Source organism: Balaenoptera acutorostrata, chromosome 4, assembly GCF_949987535.1.
Source record: "Balaenoptera acutorostrata chromosome 4, mBalAcu1.1, whole genome shotgun sequence".
In the NCBI taxonomy this organism is placed as follows: domain Eukaryota; kingdom Metazoa; phylum Chordata; class Mammalia; order Artiodactyla; family Balaenopteridae; genus Balaenoptera; species Balaenoptera acutorostrata.
Genome location: NC_080067.1, coordinates 51,960,407 through 51,980,110, shown reverse-complemented (window position 1 = coordinate 51,980,110; position 19,704 = coordinate 51,960,407). Strand labels below are relative to the sequence as shown.

At 35.0% G+C, this 19,704-nt stretch overlaps 1 protein-coding gene across 1 annotated transcript in view; it reads left to right on the top strand.

Moving 5' to 3' along the window:
- The window catches only part of ZBBX (zinc finger B-box domain containing), a 110,905-nt gene that overhangs the window by 39,093 nt on the left and 52,108 nt on the right, over positions 1-19,704 (top strand). The window lies entirely within an intron of this gene.

The following is a 19,704-nucleotide window of genomic DNA, read 5'->3' as shown; positions in this document are numbered from 1 at the left end:
ATGACATCATATTTGTCAAAATGAAAACTCTGAATCAAACTGTTGCCTCCTTTATTAATCCATTGTTTTAAATCAGAGAGTATCTTTATTGCTTCTTTATCTGCACTCACATTTTTTCCAGATAGCTTAACTTAGTGGAATGCACGGTCATTAAAGTCATTAAAGTAGTCTGTACTTACACTGTGGGGAGGCATTTTTATAGATTTTCAGCTTTTTTTTCCCCGTAAGATCTTTATATATTGCTAAGATTTTGGCTTTAATTGTGAAACAGCTTGCCCCTGATTGCCCAAAACAGTAATGTGCTGGAAAAGAAAAACTTAAGAATCAATAAAACTCCATAGTTTTATACTGACATCATTCCCCTATTTACCAATTGCATATGAGTTAATTCACATCAAAGAAACCAGAAAAAACTGTACTTGGGAAAATATTCTCCATATGGGAAGGAAGTGTTTTCTCAAAAGTAAGGCCAAAAAACCTTATATACATAATACACATATATATTATATATATATATATTCCTTTTTAAAAAATTCCATTAGTACATAATTTCATCTTCCTGAAATGATTTTTATAGTTAAAAGCTATCCAAATTCCAACTGTGTTCAACAGTCGTTGTAACCAGTGAATTCATAACGTTTCTTGGGTTCTGTGTATATGTAACACAATTTTTTCTGTGTATGTGTATATGTGTACACCTCTCTGTCTACCTCTATTATCTATTTGCCTAGCAAGTACCAATGAAATAACAAAACTCTTCTACAGGAATTAGAGTTTTCCACTTTAAAAAAAAAAAGTTTATTTATTTATTTATTTATTTTCTTATTAGTCATCCATTTTATACACATCAGTAGAGCTTTCCATTTTTAATACAAGGCTGTGGTTGCAGTAAATCTCTTCTAAAATTTTGCAACTGGAAAATCAGTGAAAGTTAGGACCATGAAAAGAGACATTTCAACATTTTTTTTCAAACTTAGGAAGTAACGTCGGTCTAAATCATGTGTGAACTTCTTTGAGCTGGAACTTCTGGATCGTATAAGGAGGCGTGGTTATGTCAACATGATTATTCATGTTGCTGGATAGCCAGGGTTTGGGATGATGATGATAGAGTTTTGAAGCACTGACACTACCATAAAGTATATCATTTTTCTAACTAAACTAAAACTTTTACTGTTGGACCTTAACTTCTATAAGGTGCCATCCATTCCAAAATGCTATAAAATATCAACCCTCTTTACTTTGATTAATGATACATTGTCAGAGTGATGAATTCTCCTAGAGTGTAATTTGCAAGATAATATCATTCTAGGGAGAAAAAAAAAGTTCAGGTGAGAAGTTAGAACAGTTACCAGATGAAATCCTACCATCATGCAGTGTAGTGAAGGCTGTGGGGGACTCTGGAAGTGCTGGCAGTAAATCACATTCTTTGGCTTTAGTTTAAGCCTCTCTCTTACAGTGAGATATATGATTTACTATGTGCCCTGAAGGCTGTTTTGTTTTGATTTTTAAACATTTTTGGCATGTAGAGAAGTTGCACAGGTAATTTTATTCAATTTTAGTCCCCTCCGCCTCCTATTAGTTGCTACCTATGAGTACTGCTATATGTAAATTTTCATGAAGATGGAAATAAAATTATCTTCGAGGTTCTTTTTTAATGTTTTTTTTATTGTGGTAAAAGTCACATAATATAAAACATACTATTTTAACCATATTTAACTGTACAGTTCAGTGGCACTAAGTACATTCACATTGTGTGCAACTCTCACCATCATCCATCTCCCGAATTTTTAACCTTCCTGAAAGTGAAACTCTGTCCCCTTTAAACACTAACTTCCCATTCTTCCTCCCCAACTCCACCCCACCCCCACCCCTCGGCCCCTGGCATCGACCAGTGTACTTTCTGACTCTATGAATCTGACTATTCTAGGTACCTCGTATAAGTGGAATCAAACAGTATTTGTCTGCACCTAATGTATATTGAAATGTATTTCTAAGGTTAACTTAATAAATATCCTGCAAACAGATTGTACCTTCTTTTTTTTTGTTTTTTCCTGTGCTATACACATTTACCATTGCAACAAAAGAATAAAATACCTAGGAATAAACCTACCTAAGGAGGCAAAAGACCTATCTGCAGAAAACTACAAGACACTGATGAAAGAAATCAAATATGACACAAATAGATGGAGAGATATACCATGTTCTTGGATTGGAAGAATCAGCATTGTGAAAATGACTATACTACCCAAAGCAATCTACAGATTCAGTGCAATCCCTATCTAATTACCAATGGCATTTTTTACAGAACTAGAACAAAAAGTTTTACAATTTGTATGGAAACGCAAAAGACCCCAAATGGCTAAAGCAATCTGGAGAAAGAAAAATGGAGCTGGAGGAATAAGGCTCCCTGACTTCAGACTATACTACAAAGCTACAGTAATCAAGGCAGTATGGTATTGGCATAAAAACAGAAATATAGATCAATGGAACAGGATAGAAAGCCCAGAGATAAACCCATGCACCTACGGTCACCCAATCTATGACAAAGGAAGCAAGAATATACAAGGAGAAAAGACAGTCTCTTCAATAAGTGGTGCTGGGAAAACTGGACAGCTACATGTGAAAGAATGAAATTAGGACACTCCCTAACACCATACACAAAAATAAACTCAAAATGGATTAAAGACCTAAATGTAAGGCTGGACAATATAAAACCCTTAGAGGAAAACATAGGCAGAACACTCTTTGACATAAATGTTTGAGTTTTAAAATTTGAAAATATCTTATAATACATATCAGACAGTGTTATGGCACAACATTTATAGTTATCTATTTTAAATATTTTATAACAATAACCTTTACATTCTTGTTCATTGGTTACTTATTACTTAAAATGATAGTTGATATATTTTTAAGTGAAAGATAATGTGTTTTGTGTTGCAAATCTAGATGTGTTCTTCTAAGCAAAGATAAAAGGCTGCAGGGATATACACCGAACTGTTAATAGTGGTTACCCCTGAGAAGTAGTATTCATGAATTGGAAGGAACCTCTATTTCTTACTTTTTAGTGTGATGGCATGATGATTTATTTTCACTGGGTTTCTGTAATTTTTTTTTAACTGTTGCTAGTGTAAGTCTAGGTCTGTGTTACTATTCCTCAATGGGAATCTCATGAGTGTTTGGGGCAGGAACTTTTCTTGAGGTGGACCATTCCTCACATTTCAGAATATGTATTAAACCTGGTTATCATCCATTAAATGTCAGTAATGCTCTCCAATGCTTGTGAAAACCCAAAACACCTCCCCACATCTTCAGGTTTCCTTGCCTCAATTGGGAAGTACTGATCCTTGCATTAGTTAGGACTCTTTACACTAACTTGGTCAAAAAGAATTTTTTCTTGTTATTAAAGACCTCACAGATGTCTCATTGTATGAGAGTAGGGGTCATGTAGCTGAATCATGGTAAGAACCAGGACTGGATTTTGGAAATTGTTGAAAGACTAGGCAGACTCCTTCTTCCACTTTTATTATTTTTTCCTGTATATCTACCTTTTTTTTCTTGTAATTAATGAATTATGAAGATACATAATAGAGGATCAATGACAGAGAGACCAATGTTGCTTTCTTGATTTCAAATCTAAATCTTCATGAGCTCAACCTGGTGCTCACTTACTGTCCAGTGAACAGTGGCCCAGAGGGCAGAAATATGTTGAGCAGTTGTATTTTCCATGGTGGGGCTGGTGAGGATGAACACTGCTGTTGGTCAGGAAGAAATTATGATAGAAGGGGACATGACAAGAGACTGTGCATTCACCCTAATACAAGTCTCTGCTGCAGTCAGCCTACTCTTGTCTATTGTTTTATATTTTAGTCTAAATTCCTTTTATTGAGGTTTAATTTACATACTCTGAAATTCACATTATAACTGTGCAATTTGATGATTTTTTTTAATAGATCTATTTATTTGTTTATTTTTTGGCTGTGTTGGGTTTGTTTTTCATTGCTGCACACGGACTTTCTCTAGTTGCCTTGAGCAAGGGCTACTCTTCATTGCAGTGCACAGGCTTCTCATTGCGGTGGCTTCTCTTGTTGTGGAGCACGGGCTCTAGGCATGTGGGCTTCAGTAGTTGTGGCTTGTGGGCTCTAGAGCGCAGGCTCAGTAGTTGTGGTGCACGGGTTTAGTTGCTCCGCGCCATGTGGGATCTTCCTGGACCAAGGCTTGAACCCGTGTCCCCTGCATTGGCAGGCGGATTCTTAACCACTGCACCACCAGGGAAATACCAATTCAATGATTTTTAAAGTAAATTTACAAACCTGTGCAATAATCACTACAATTGAGTTTTAGAACATTTCTATTACACCAAAAATTTCCTGGTACTTTTTTTGCAATCAATCCTTGCTACCACTTACAGCCCCGGGCAACCACTCCTCCGTTATCTGTTGCTATAGATTTGTCTTTTCTAGAAATTTCATTTAAATGGAATCATTCCTATGCAATCTTTTGCGTCTGACTTCTTTCACTTAGCATAAGATTTCTGAGGTTCTTCCACAGTGTTGCATGTTCATTGTAGTGGTTCATTGCTTTCTAATGATGAATAATATTCCATTCTATGGATATATCATATTTTGTTTATTCAGTCATCAATTGATGGGCATATAGATTTTTTTTTAGACTTTTGGCTGTTAGGATAATGATGCTAGAGATATTTCTTTGTGTACAGGTCCTTGTGAAGACATATTTTTACTGCTCTTGTGTAGGTACCTAGGAGTGGAATTGTTGAGTCCCAAGGTTAGTACTTGTTAACTTTTCAAGAAACTATTAAACTATTTTCCAAAGTATCTGTGCCATTTAACATTTCTTTTTTGTTTTTTTTGGGGGGGCTGTGTTGGGTTTTCATTGCTGCATGCAGGCTTTCTCTAGCTGCGGCGAGCGGGGGCTACTCTTCATTGCGGTGCGCGGGCTTCTCATTGCAGTGGCTTTTCTTGTTGTGGAGCATGGGCTCTAGGGCATGCAGGCTTCAGTAGTTGTGGGACATGGGCTCAGTAGTTGTGGCTTGCGGGCTCTAGAGCGCAGGCTCAGTAGTTGTGGTGTATGGGCTTAGTTGCTCCACTGCATGTGGGATCTTCCCGGACCAGGGCTCAAACCCGTGTCCTCTGCATTGGCAGGCGGATTCTTAATCACTGCACAACCAGGGAAGTCTGCCATTTTACATTTCTCACCAGTAACATATGAGGGTTTTATTTTCTCCACATTTTTGCCAAAGCTTGGTACTGTCAGTATTGCATTATAGCTGTTCTACTATGTGTGTAATGATATCTTATTGTGGTTTTAATTTGCATTTCTCTAATGATTAATGATGTTGAACATCTTTTTTTTTTTTTTTTAATTTATTTTTATTTATTTATGGCTGTGTTGGGTCCTCGTTTCTGTGCGAGGGCTTTCTCTAGTTGCGGCAAGCGGGGGGCCACCCTTCATCGCGTTGCGCGGGCCTCTCATTATCGCGGCCTCTCTTGTTGCAGAGCACAGGCTCCAGACGCGCAGGCTCAGTAACTGCGGCTCACGGTCCCAGTTGCTCCGTGGCATGTGGGATCTTCCCAGACCAGGGCACGAACCCGTGTCCCCTGCACTGGCAGGCAGACTCCCAACCACTGCGCCACCAGGGAAGCCCGAACATCTTTTTATTTTCTTATTAGCTGTTTATATATCTTTGGTGAAATGTTTATTCATATCTTTTGACCATTTAAAAATTGGGTTATTTGTCTTTGTGTTATTGAGGTTTGAGTTCTTTATGTATTCTAGATATATGTCTTTATCAGATATATGATTTTCAAATATATTCTCCTAGTCTATGGCTCAACTTTATTTTTTAATGCAAATTAAAAAATTCAAATTCTAGGTCTTTTACATTTCCATATACATTTTAGAATAAGATTGTCAAGTTTAGGATAAGATTGTCAATTACTACAAAAACAAACAAACACAAAACCTGATGGAATTTTGGTATAGAATATATGACATTCTCAGATCAAATTTCATTGATTAAGTTTCATAACAAAGCCTTCATTTATCTTTCTTTCATGGGTCACGTTTTAAGTGTCATCTTTAAAAATTTTGCCTGATCCAAGGTCCTAAAACTTTTCCCCTACATTTTATTTCATAAGATTTATAATTTTAGCCCTTGGATTTAGAGCTACAATGCATTTTATTTTGCATACGGTGTGAGGTAAGTGTCTGTAAGTTCATATTTATGCATATTGCCCTCTAATTGGCCCAGTACTATTTGTTACAAAGACTATCATTTCCCACTGAATTTCCTTGGCATCTTTGTTAAAAGTCATTTGAACATAAGGTCTTATTCCTGGACTCTGTATTCTGTTCTTTTGATCTATTTACCTAGCCTTATGCCAATACTACACTGTCTTGATTACTGTAGCTTTATAAGAAGTTTTGAGATCAGGTGGTATAAGTTCTCCAATTTTTTTCTTCTGTTTAAAATTATTTTGGCTATTCCAGATCATCTACATTCCATATACATTTAAAAATTTTAAATTGTGGTAAAACATACATAACATAAATTCTACCATCTTAATCATTTTTAAGTGTATAACTCAGTATGTTCACGTTATTGTGCAATCAGTCTCCAGAACTTTATCTTGCAAAACTAAAACTTCATCCCCATTAAACAACATTGTACTTTGTTTCTATGACTTTGACTATTCTAGATACCTAATATAAGTGGAATCATACAATATTTGTCTTTTGGTGACTGACTTATTTCACTTAGCATAATTTTCTCAAGTTCATCCATGTTGTGGCATATCAGTTTTCCTTCTTTTCTAAGGCTGAATAATATTTCACTGTACCTATATACCACATTTTATTTATCCATTCATCCACTGATGGACACTTGCATTATTTCTACCTCTTGACTACTGCCAAGAGGTAGAAACAATGCTGCTATAAACATGGGTGTGAAAATATCTCTTCAAGATATTTTGGATATATACCCAGAAATGGAATTGCTGGATCATATGGTAATTCTGTACTTAATTTTTTGAGAAACCCCCATTTTCCATAGCTGCTGAAACATTTTACATTCCAATTAATAGTGCACGAGTGTTCCAATTTCTCCACATCCTCACCAACACTTGTTATCCTCTGTTGTTTTGATAGTAGCTATCCTAACGGGTATGAGATGATATTTCACTGTGTCCATATACATAATAGGATAAGTTTGTCAACTGCTACAAAGAAAAATCTTCATGGGATTTTGATAAGGATTTTATGGAGTCCACAAATCAATTTGGGGAAAATTGCCACTTAACAATATTGTCTTTCAGTCTATGAACATGATTTTGTTCCATTTATTTAGATCTTATTTAATTTCCTTTGTCAATGTTTTGTGGTTTTTAGTCTTAAGTTCTTATGCTTTTCTGTTAAATGTTTTCCCAAGTATTTTATTCTTTTTGAAGTTACTGTGTATGTAATTCTTTTCTTAATTTTATTTTCAGGTTGTTCATTGCTAGTATATAGAAATAAAATAGATTTTTGAATATTGATCCTGAGTCCTGTGACCCTGATGAACTCACTTATTATAATAGTTATTTTTTTAGGTACCTTGGGATTTTCTACATAAAGGATTGTATCCTCTACAAATAAAAGTAGTTTTACTTTTTCCTTTCCAACCTAGATGCCTTTAATTTCTTTTTCTTGTCTTAATGTGTTAGCTAGAGCTGCCAGTAAATGTTAAAAAGAAGTAGTAAGTTTACTTCCTGGCTTTGTTTCTGATTAAGGGCAAAGCATATAGTCTTTCACCATTAATTCTGATGTTAGTTATAGGTTTTATTGTAGATGCTCTTATCAGTTTGAGGAAGTTCCTTTGTATTCCCTGTTTGTTGTGTGTGTGTGTTTCCTGCTCTTACTGAAATAATCATGCTGTTTGTCCTTTATTAATATGGCTTATTACAGTACTTGATTTTCAGATGTTATGATTGTATTACTGGGGTATAATTTCACTTGGTCATAATGCATAATTTACATGTTGGTGGATTGAATTTGTTAATATTTTGGGAAGGAACTTTGTATCTACATTCATGTGGAATATTAAGCTGTAGATTTGTTTTCCTGAAATGTGGTTATCTACTTTGGTATCAGGGTTGTATTGGCCTCATAAAATTCATTTAGAGGTATTTCCTTCTCTATTTTCTGTAAGTGTTTGTATTGGATTGGTTTAATTTCTTCCTTAAATGTTGGATAGAATTTGCCAGTGAAGCAATCTGAGTCTGGGATTTTTTTCATGGGAAAATGTTCAATTACTAATTCAATTTCTTTACCTTATTATTCTACTTTTCTTCTTTTTCTTGAGTCAATTTTGGTAATTTATGTCTTTCATTGAATTTGTCCATTCAATCTAAGTTGTCCATTTGTTGGCATAAATGTTTCAAATTCCACTATAATCCAGAAATTACTGTAGGTCTATAGCGATGTTTCTTATGTCATTATTGATTTTGTTAATTTGTATTTTACTCTGTTTTTTTTCTTGGTCAGTTTAGCTAAAAGTTTATGAATTTGTAAGTCTTTCCAATTTTAGTTGCCTTGATTTCTTTGCAGTTGTTTTTATTTCATTGATTCTACTCTGATCCTTATTTTGTGAATTCTACCTCCTTTTGGACTTTTTTCTTTTCTTTTTCTACCTTCTTGAAGTGAAGCTTAGATTATGATTTTAGATTTTTCTTCCTTTCCAAAATAGCACTGAAAGCTATAACTGTCACTCTAACCACTGCTTTTACTGCATACCATACGTTTCGATATGTTGTGTTTTTACTTCCAGTCAATTTTCTAATTTTCCTTGTGACTTATTTTTCATCCAAAAGTGATTTAGAAATGGGTTGTTCAACTTCTAAATATTTTATTATTTCCCAAAACTATTTGTTCCTGATTTATATATTTTTGTTGAGGTCAGAGAACATACTTTCTATGATTTCAATTCTTATGAATTTATTAATACTTATTTTATGTGGAGCATATGTCTGTCTTGGAGAATGTTCCATGTGATCTTGAAAAGAATTCATAATCTGATGTTGTGAGATTGAGGGTTCTTTAAATGTTATTTAGGTCAAGTTACTTGATGTCGTTAAAGTTTTCCATGTCCTTACTGATTTTCTGCCTAGCTGTTTCATTAATTTCTGAGAAGGAGGTATTGAAATTTCTAATGGAACAGCTAGGCAGAAAATCAGTAAGGCCATAATGTTAATGATAGTGCTAATGATGTTGTTATATATGATTTTATGCTTTTAAAAGAAATTAAGAAAATAAAAGAGAAAATAAATACTTAAGCATCTTTTCTATTTACTCATATATTTATGCTTCCAGGCCTCTGTCTTTCTTCTGGTAGATTTAATACCTTTCAGCCTTAAAACCTTTCTTTAGTATTTCTTGTAAGGCTGATATGCTAGAAATGAATGATCCTCTTTCTGAATATAAAATTATCTTTGGCAGTTTTTCCTTTCAGCACTTTGTGTCATTCCACTACCTTCTGGGTCTCCATTTTTTCAGATGTGAGATCAGCTTGTTATTCATACTGCTGTAGCCTTATATGTAGTGAGTCATTTTTCCCTTTTTCCTTTCAAATTTTTCTATTTGTCTTTGGCTTTCAGTAATTTGATTATGATATGTCTTGGTGTGGATCTCTCTATGTTTATCTTTCTTGGGAGCTGTTGAGCTTTGTGGATTTTTGAAGTGATAATTTTTCATCAAATATGAATATTTGGGGCCCTCATTTCTTCATATTTTTTATGCTCATTTCTTTCCCTCTGATATTCCCACTAAATGTATGTTGGATGCTTGATGCTGTCCCATAAGTCTTTAAAGCTGTGTTCATTTTCTTTAATCTTTTACATTTTTCTTTTCAATTTAGATGATTTATCTTGGTCTGTCTTCAAGTTGATTGACTCTTCTTCCTTTCATTTCAAATCTATTGTTAGTTTATATAAGTCGTACTCAAGAATTTTCACTTGGGGTTTTTTTGTGATTTCCATTTTTTAAAAAGCGCTTATATAGATCTCATTTTCAGGATCATTCCATTAAGTGTTTGTCTGGTCCACAGCTCTTCCCAACTGGGACCAAAACCTCAGGCTGTCAGAACCGAAGGTTTTCCCCATTCATTTATAACCAAATTTTCTAGTTCACTGATAATGCCAATGTAACTTCAAGACTCTGTCCTCCCCTGGGAATCAGGCACACTCCATGTTCAGCAAGGCCAGTCTTGCCTTAGTAATTGACAGACTTGGGAAGGGACATTTAATATAGGAGTAGACCCATGCAGGGAAGCCTTACACTTTTACTGTTCTTCATTAATTTCAGCATAGTTTTTCTTGAATAAATATTTCTTAATTTGTTTGCTTTTGGTTGGTTTCCAGAGTTCTGAAATGGTTTTTAACAAATTTATCCAGTTTAGCATTTGTTTTATGGTGATAGAATTATTTACTGACCTCTTCATTATACCGTAGTCAGAGGTCTATTGAATTTGGCAGGAATTCTATTTTCTGGATATTTAAACTATTTATCTTATTTACAGAGAAATAGTATGCTATGTTGATCTAGATAAAATGATAGCAGTCATTTGAATGCACTTCTTTATGTCATCACTCTGCTAGGTGTTTTTCATAAAAGATATGTATTCACAACAGCCCTGCAAGGTAGAGATTGTCTTCATTTTACAGGTGTAAACATTTAGGCTTAGAGAGGTAAATGATTTGCCCTTTTGTGCTGTTATTAATAGTGCCATTTATTTTGCCTGTGTTGACATTGACTCAGATAGCTTGGGTATAAGGAATGAATATTCAAATGGAATTTTTAGTCATTTTTATCTCAGTAAGTCAGTTAAATTAGATTCAACCAATATTTCTCAAGTACTTACCAGCATCAAACAATGTTCTAGTTGCAAAGCATGAAGGACAGGGCTGCAGGGAGGAGAATTTTATATATATATGTGTGTGTACACATTTATATATATGACATGATCCCCTCTCTCAAGGAATCAAGGAATTCATCATCACAAAAGAGAAGATAGATATTTTCAAACAACTGTAACGCAGTTGACTAAGTGTTCTGACATAGTGATTCTCAAACCTTAATGTATGTTAAATTACATATTAAACTGCAGATTCTGATTCAGTGAGTCTGAGTGGGACATAGATTTCATATTTTTAGCAGGTTTTCAGGTGATGGTGATACTGCTGATATATGGATCACACTGAAAAGCAAAGCTCCAGCATAGATGTAAGCTGGGAGTTATAAGAGCACCCAGAAGACGTGAGTTTTTTTTGCTGTGGTTAGTTAAGGAAGAAAACATCATCTCAAAAGGATAAACAATTTGCTCTTGGAGTGATGTCAACATCATGGTAGCATGAGATGCTCTGTTTGTCTCTCTCCTTCAGTCCACAACTAGTAAAACATCCATAACTCAGCAAACTTCCTCTGTCCAACACACTAGGATGCCAGAGAGTTCCACACATCTGTACATCTGGAGGTGAGTGGACTGGAACACAAAGAAGAGGCAGAACTGTTGGAACAGCGGAGGTGGTACCCATGATCCCAGCCTGCTGGCCATGGCAGGTGATCCCACAGCCCCAGAGAACCCAGTAGCAGAGCACATAACTCCAGAATCCCAACTGCAGTGGCACCCATGGCCACAGGGGACCAGGCAGCAGTGCTGGCGGCAAGGGCCCACAACCATGGTCCCTCCATCCATGGTGGGTGCCTGTGATTCTGGCCTCCCCCTACCTGTGGCAGTGGCATCCTTGAACCTGACAACCCCAGATGCAGCAGGGGTGCTTATGACCCATGCTACTCCGGGTGACCTTGGATGTGGTGGGGTGCCCATTACCTTGGTGCCCCCAGTGGCAGTGCTAGCAGCAGCAGTGACACTGGCACAACAAGGCACCAGCAACCCCGGAAACCCAAGCAGTGACAACTTGGATACTGAGGACACCTCTGACAGAGGCAGTGGAGGGTGGAAAGTGCCCATTCTCAAACAGCCAGAGGCAGCTCAGGTAAGAGAAACCAAAAACTTGTGCTGTAGTGCCACCTACTGAAAAACAAAAGAAAGGCTTCTAATATATACCAATTTGTTTAACTGTTAGAATCAAAGCTAAAAAGCTTTATCTAAATAAGACAGGTGTTTGCTACTTCAAATGCGCTGGTGGAGGAACAACTCCTCAAGCACCATGAAAAACCACGATAACACAGTATCACAAAAAGAAAATGACAATTCTCTAGAAATAGAACTTAAAGTCATAGGATAATGCAATCTAATTGATAGAGAATTCAAAATAGCTGTCATGAGGAAACTCAGTGAGTTACAAGAAAACTCAGACCGTTCAAATGAGCTCAGGAATAAAATTAATGAACAGAGGGAATACTTCAGCAAAACTGAAACTCTGAAAAACAGAACAAACAGAAAATCTAGAGCTGAAGAACTCAATAAATGAGTTGAAGAAGGCATTAGAAAGCACTGGAAATAGAGACCATATGGAAAAAAGAATTAGTGAACTCAAAGATATAAATATAGAAGTGATTCAGGTAGAAGAGGAGAGAGAACTAAGACCTTTTAAAAATGAAGAAATTCTATGAGAACTATCCAACTCCATTAGGAAAGGCTGCATAAGGATAATGGCTATCCTAGAAGGAGAAGAGAGGGAGAAGGGAGCAGAGAGTTTATTTAAAGAAATATTAGCTGAGAACTTCCCAAATCTGAAGGATCTGGAGATACCAGTCCAGGAAATTAAGAGAACACATTATTATCTCAGTGCAAAAAGACCTTCTCTAAGACACATTATATTAGAACTGTCAAAAGGCAATGATAAAGAATTTTTAAGGCAACCAGGAGAAAAAAGATAGTAACTTACAAAGGAACCCCCATCAGGCTATCAGCAGAAACTCTACATGCCAGAAGAGAGTGGAATGATATTCTCAAAATATTGAAAGATAAAAACTGTCAGGCAAGAATACTCTGCCCAGCAAAGTTATTTTTCAGATATGAAGGAGAAATAAAGCATTTACCAGACAAACAAAAGCTGAGGAAGTTCATCACCATTAGACCTGCCTTACCAAAAATGTTGAAGAAGGCTCTTCTACCTAAAATCAGAAGGCAAAAGTACACAAAACTTTGTGTAAAATGATAAATAGAATCAGAAAATTGCAACTCTGTTTCAGATTAGGTTGTTAAACAATTATAGCATAGAGGTTAAAGGGGAAAAAGCAGTAAAAATAAGTATAGACACTTCAATTTGGTTACAAACTCACAACATAAAAATGGATAATTTGAGACAACAAAAACATATAAAGGGGAAGAGGACAAGAATGGAACTTGAATAGGCAAATGAAGATAATGCTATCAGCAGAAAAAGGACTATTTTATCTATGACACTTTTATATAAACCTCATGGTAACCACAAAACATAAATCTAGAGCATAGGCATAAAATATAAAACAAGAGGAAACTGTGAAAAACATTGTAGAAAACTACCAAAGTAAAGTGGCAGACAGAAACACAAGGAAAAAGAAACAATGGAGATATAGAGAGCAACCAGAAAACAAGATAAAATGGCAGTACTAAGTCCTATTCTGTCAATAATCATCCTAAATGTGAATAGATTGAACTCACCAGTCAAAAGACACAGAGTGGCTGGATGGATTAAAAAACAAGAACCAACTCCATGTTGCCTCAGGAGACTCATCTCAGCTCTAAAAGCAGACATAAGCTTAACGTAAAGGGATGGGAGATGATAGTCTAAGAAAATGGTAGCCACAGGAAAGTGATTGTAAACATGCTCATATCAGTTAAAATAAACCTCAAGCTAAAGTAACAAGAGACAAATATGGACATTATATAATGATAAAGGGAACAATTTATCAAGAATATATAACATTTGTTAATATATTTGCATGTAACATAGGAGCACCAAAATATATAAAGCAATTATTAACAGACCTAAAGGGAGGAATTGACAGCAACACAAAAATAGTTAATAGTAGGGAACTTTAACACCTTGCTTACATCAGTGAATAGATCATCCCAGTCAGAAAGTCAACAAGGAAACAGCAACCTTAAATGAAACATTAGACCAGACAAATTTGATAAATTTGTACAGAACATTCCATCCAAATTCAGCAGAGTACACATTCTTCTCAAATGCACATGGAACTTTCTCAAGAATAGACCATATCTTTCGGCACAAAACAAATATCAATAAATTTAAGATGATTGAAATCATATCAAGCACCTTTTCTGATGACAGTGGTATGACAATAGAAATTAATTATAAGAAGAAAGCTGGAAAAGTCACAAATGTATGAAGACTAAACAGCTTGCCAATGAACAACTGTTGGGTCAATGAAGAAGTCAAAGGAGAAATAAAAAAATACCTGAAGACAAATAAAAATGAAAATACAACCTACCAAAATCTATGGGATGCAGCAAAAGTGGTACTATGAGAGAAGTTTGTAGCATTACAGGCCTAACTCGAGAAACAAAAAACCTCTCAAACATTCTAACCTTACACCTAAAGGAACTAGAAAAAGAAGAACAAATGAAGCCCAAAGTCAGTAGAAGAAAGGAAATAATAAAAATCAGAGTGGAAATGAAATACAGACTTTAGGCAATAGAAAAGATCAATTAAACAGAGCTCATTCTTTGAAAAGATACAGTTGACACACTTTTAGCTAGATTCACTACGAAAGAGAGGAGGTTCAGATAAATAAAATTAGAAACAAAAGACTAAAAATTACAATGGATACTACAGAAATACAAAGGATCGTAAGAGAATGTTACAAATAGATATACACCAACAATACGACAACCTAGCAGAAATGGACAAATTCTTAGAATCAAACAATCTTCCAAGACTGAATCATGAAAAAATAGAAAATCTGAATAGACCAATCACTAGTAAGGAGATTGTAACAGTAATCACAAACCCTCCAAAAAGCAAAAGTCCAGGGATAGACAGCTTCATGAGTGAATTCTACCAAACATTCAAAGAAGGTTTAATACCTATCCTTCTCAAACTCTTCCAAAAATTTGAAGAGATGGGAATGTTTATTTTACAAGACCATTACCTTGTTACCAAAAACCAAACAAGGACAGCACAAAAAAATAAAATTACAGGCCAATATCTCTGATGAACATAGATGCAAAAATTCACAACAAAATATTAGCAAACCAGATATAATACATTTAAAGGATCATGCACAATGATCAGGTGGAATTTATTCCAGGGATGCAAAAATGATTCAACAGTCACAAATCAATCAACATGATATACCACATTAACAAAATGAAAGAGAAAATCAAATAATCATCTCAAAAGATGCAGAAAAAGGACTTGACAATATTCAACACCCATTTATGATAAAAACTCTCAATAGAATGTGTATACAGGTAATACACTTCAAAGTAATAAAGGCCATATATGACAGATTGACAGCTAACATCATACTCAATGATGAAAACCTGAAAGCTATCCCTCTAAGATCAGGAACAAGACAAGGATGCCCACTCTTACTACTCTTATTTAATATAGTATTGGAAGTCCTAGCCAGAGCAATTAGGTAAGAAAAAGAAATAAAAAGCATCTAAATTGGAAAGGAAGAAGTTAAACTGTCACTATTTGTGGATGACATGATTTTATTTACAGAAAACCATAAAGACTTCACTGAAAAGCTATTAGAATAATAAACAAAAACCATAAATTTGCAATCAATATAAAAAAGGTTGTGTTTCTATATACTAGCAACAAATTAGAAGAGAGAGATATTAAGGAAACAATTCATTTACCATTGCAGTAAAAAAATAAAATATCTAGGAATAAATTTAACCAAGGAGATGAAAGACCTGTGCATGAAAACTATTAACAATATTGCTGAAAGAAATTGAAGAAGACACAAACAAATGGAAAGATATTCTGCGATCATTGGAAGAATTAACATTGTTAAAAATAACATATGGGTGATATATTTTTCACATACGTAGGAACTTTTAAGTATTATAAAATAGCATGTTATAGTATTGTGGTGAATTTCTAATCTTAATGATTCTGTTAAATTTTACACCTGTTAGTTAGGGGATAGATGGCTTAAGTTTGTTGTATAATTCTACTCTTATAGAATACTTTTAACTTTGTTGCTCAAAAGTTTTGTTTTTTCAAAGTTCATGTAGCCCTCCAATTCCCCTCTCTCCTGCAATATGTAGGTGAGATGAGTGAAAGGAGTATCTCTATTTCTCCCTTCAATGTGCTAGTGCTTGGTCAAACATGAAAATAAATAAGCACAATAAATGTAATTAAAAACAAGAACTCAACAATCTAATCTCTGCACAAGAAGTTGTATATATTAATGTTATATATGAAAGTTGTTAAGAGAGTAAATCCTAAGAGTTCTTATCATAAGGAAAATTTTTTTCCTATTTCTTTAATTTTGTATCTATATGAGATAATGGATGTTCACTAAACTTATTGTGGTAAACATTTCACGATGTATGTAGTTTTGTTTTGTTAAATGGAAGGAACAATGTTCATATCCATTATTAGAGATACAATTTAATAATTTTAAGTTTCAGAAAGTCAAAAGTAAAACACATTTTCTGTGTTAACATAATTCGGTAGGGAAAAGGGATTAGGCTGGAAGAAGGAAGACCTTGATTCTAACTCAGGCCGCAGCGTTTTGTATCCACTTGGCTTTGACCTAAGCTTTATGAGCTTGGGTTTTCTTGTCTAAGTAATGGGGATCACAATTCTGTTCACTTTCCTTGTAAAATTCTTTTAAGAATGAGAAAAATAGAGTATACTTATACACTCTAACAACGAAGAAGAGTAATATTTAAATGTAAGGTGTCGTGGGAAAAAAAAATTCACATTTATTGGCATTTTATTTATATTGAATTAATGGAATCTTAAGACATTTAGATAGCATTCCAATTTATCAGTTATTCATGATATTTATCTTATTTTTTAGCACTAAATTTATTTATTTGTTTGTTTTTATTTTTGGCTGTGTTGGGTCCTTGTTGCTGAGCGCGGGCTTTCTCTAGTTGTGGTGAGCGGGGGCTACTCTTCCTTGCGGTGTGCGGGCTTCTCATTGTCATGGCTTCTCTTGTTGCAGAGCACGGGCTCTAGGCACTCAGGCTTCAGTAGTTGTGGCACATGGGCTCAGTAGTTGTGGCTTGCAGGCTCTTGAGCGCAGGCACAGTAGTTGTGGCGCACGGGCTTAGTTGCTCTGCGACATGTGGGATCTTCCCGGGCCAGGGCTCGAACCCGTGTCCCTTGCATTGGCAGGCAGATTCTTAACCACCGTGCCACCAGGGAAGCCCACTAAATTTAACTTAAGAATAAAATCATTTTTTTGGCCATTTAAGGGTCTCTTAATATGCTACCTAAAACTGTTATAAAAATTACTGAATCATTGATAGCAAGATTCATTTTAGGACAGAAATAATCTTTGTTCTGTGCTATCTAAATATGTATATATATATATTTGAATGATAATTCTATCTTGATAATTTTATATAGAATACTATTGTTTTTTGATATTTTTTAAAATATAAAATATAAACTAGAAATTTTAACCACCTTTGAAGTCAATAGTACTTTATTCTAGGGAATTTAAAATCAGGTTAAATTAGATTACTTAGCTTAAAAAAATATTTGTTAAAATGCAGATGTTTCTGGAAAAATGAAACATTACCTTTGGCTTAATTTCCTTTTTTTTCTTGATAAATCAAGTTTATTCAGGTTTAATTTATGAACAATAAAATCACACATTATTTCTGTGTCCACATTGTTTAAAAATTGTGGTAAAATACAAAAATTGTAAACATTACCATCTTAACCATTTTTAAGTTCAGCAATGATAAGTATGTTCACCTTGTTTTGTAAAATACACTCCTTTGAAGTGTGCAGCTTGATTAGTTCTGAAAATACATTTCAATATACTTGTGTACCTTCAGTATAAATAAATACGCAGTATTTCTGTCACTCCCCAAATGTTCCTTTGTGCCTCTTTATAATCTCCACTAACCCCAAACCAAGTAATGTCCTCAAGAAGACAACAGGTGCTGGCAAGGACATGGTGGAAAGCGAACCCTCGTACACTGTTGGTGGGGATGTAAATTGGTGCAGCCACTATGGAAAATAATATGGAGTTTCCTCAAGAAATTAAAAATAGATCTACCATATGATTCAGCAGTTCCAGTTCTGGATATATAGCCAAAGGAAATTAAAACAGGATTTTGAAGAGATAGATACACTCCTATATAGCATCATTCACAATATCTAAGATATGGAAACAACCTAAATGCCTGTCAATGGATGAATGGATAAAAAAGATGTGGTATATATGCACAATGAAATATCATTCAGCCATGAGAAAGGAGGATATCCTTTTGCCATTTGTGACACCATGGATCGACCTTGAACACATTATGCTAAGTGAGATATGTCAGACAGAGAAAGACAAATACTGTATGATATCCCTTATATGTGGAATCCAAAAAGTCAAACTCATAAAAAACAGCAAAATGGTGTTTACAGGGGATGGGGCCATGAAGGGGATAAGACTGATGTTGTTTAAGGGTACACACTTACAACAAGTAGTAAATAAGCCATGGAGATCTAATGCACAGTATAATGAATATAGACAACAATTTTGTATTATAAATATGAATTTCTTTTAAAAATAAGGACTGCTTAGGTCTGTAGAGGCTTTTTGATGATCTTTGGGAAAATTTGGAGCAGATGCCATAGGTTTGTATATGGACAGCAATATGTGTGCATAGGTCATTTTAGTCATTTTTCATAGATAAATTTATTAATTCAGTGTGAAGTAACACTAGTTAATTTGATGTTCACTGATTTATTCCAGAATCAGATTGCAGTGAATCTTAATAGATTTACTAAAGATCATAACTGGAAAGTAGTCTTAGCTATTTAAATAGGTAGCTAGATGAAAATTTTAAAAAATATAAAATTTTAAAATTTAAAATTTTAAAATTTTAAAAATTTCAGGGATCATTTCTGATCCCTGCTGAAGTTTTCCTCTATCTTGAGAACATTTGCTAAGAAGTAAGACCTATTACTTTTGTTCCTAATGTCAGGTTTTCAGAGAGTCTCTGAAGTGCCTGCATCTTCCCTCTGGAGTTTGTTTGGTTCAAGCTCAGATGGGATCCAGAATCCTGCAGGGTCTCCTTGGGCAAACCAGGCTTATTGCCGATAGGAAGTCCTTTAGAAAATAGGGCCTTCCTGAGATTTGCCTGTTCTTTTCTGGCCACTCTGAAGGCACTTGAAAAGGCTTTTTGAATTCTTGTTTCCCAGTTATTTATTTTAATTCTGTGATTCTCCCTCTCCCATCCCCAACACCTTATTTTTATGTTATTTTGCCATGTGCTATTTGCCAGGCACTGTGGTAGCCACACAAAGATTGAAGAAGACATGATGTTTTTCTTCTGTGAACTTTTATGGTGTAGACAGACATCAAAAGATGATATCAAATCAATACTGTGTGGGCTGGTAGGGATCTCCTCAGGGTAGGAAGAGGGTGCAGAGAATGGGTGCCTCATGCATCTGTGGGAGGGAGGCAGGGAGAGGTGCCTGGACCCATGGGAGTAACTTGGGGTGAATCTAGAAGGAGAGGTAGGAGTGTGCCCGACAA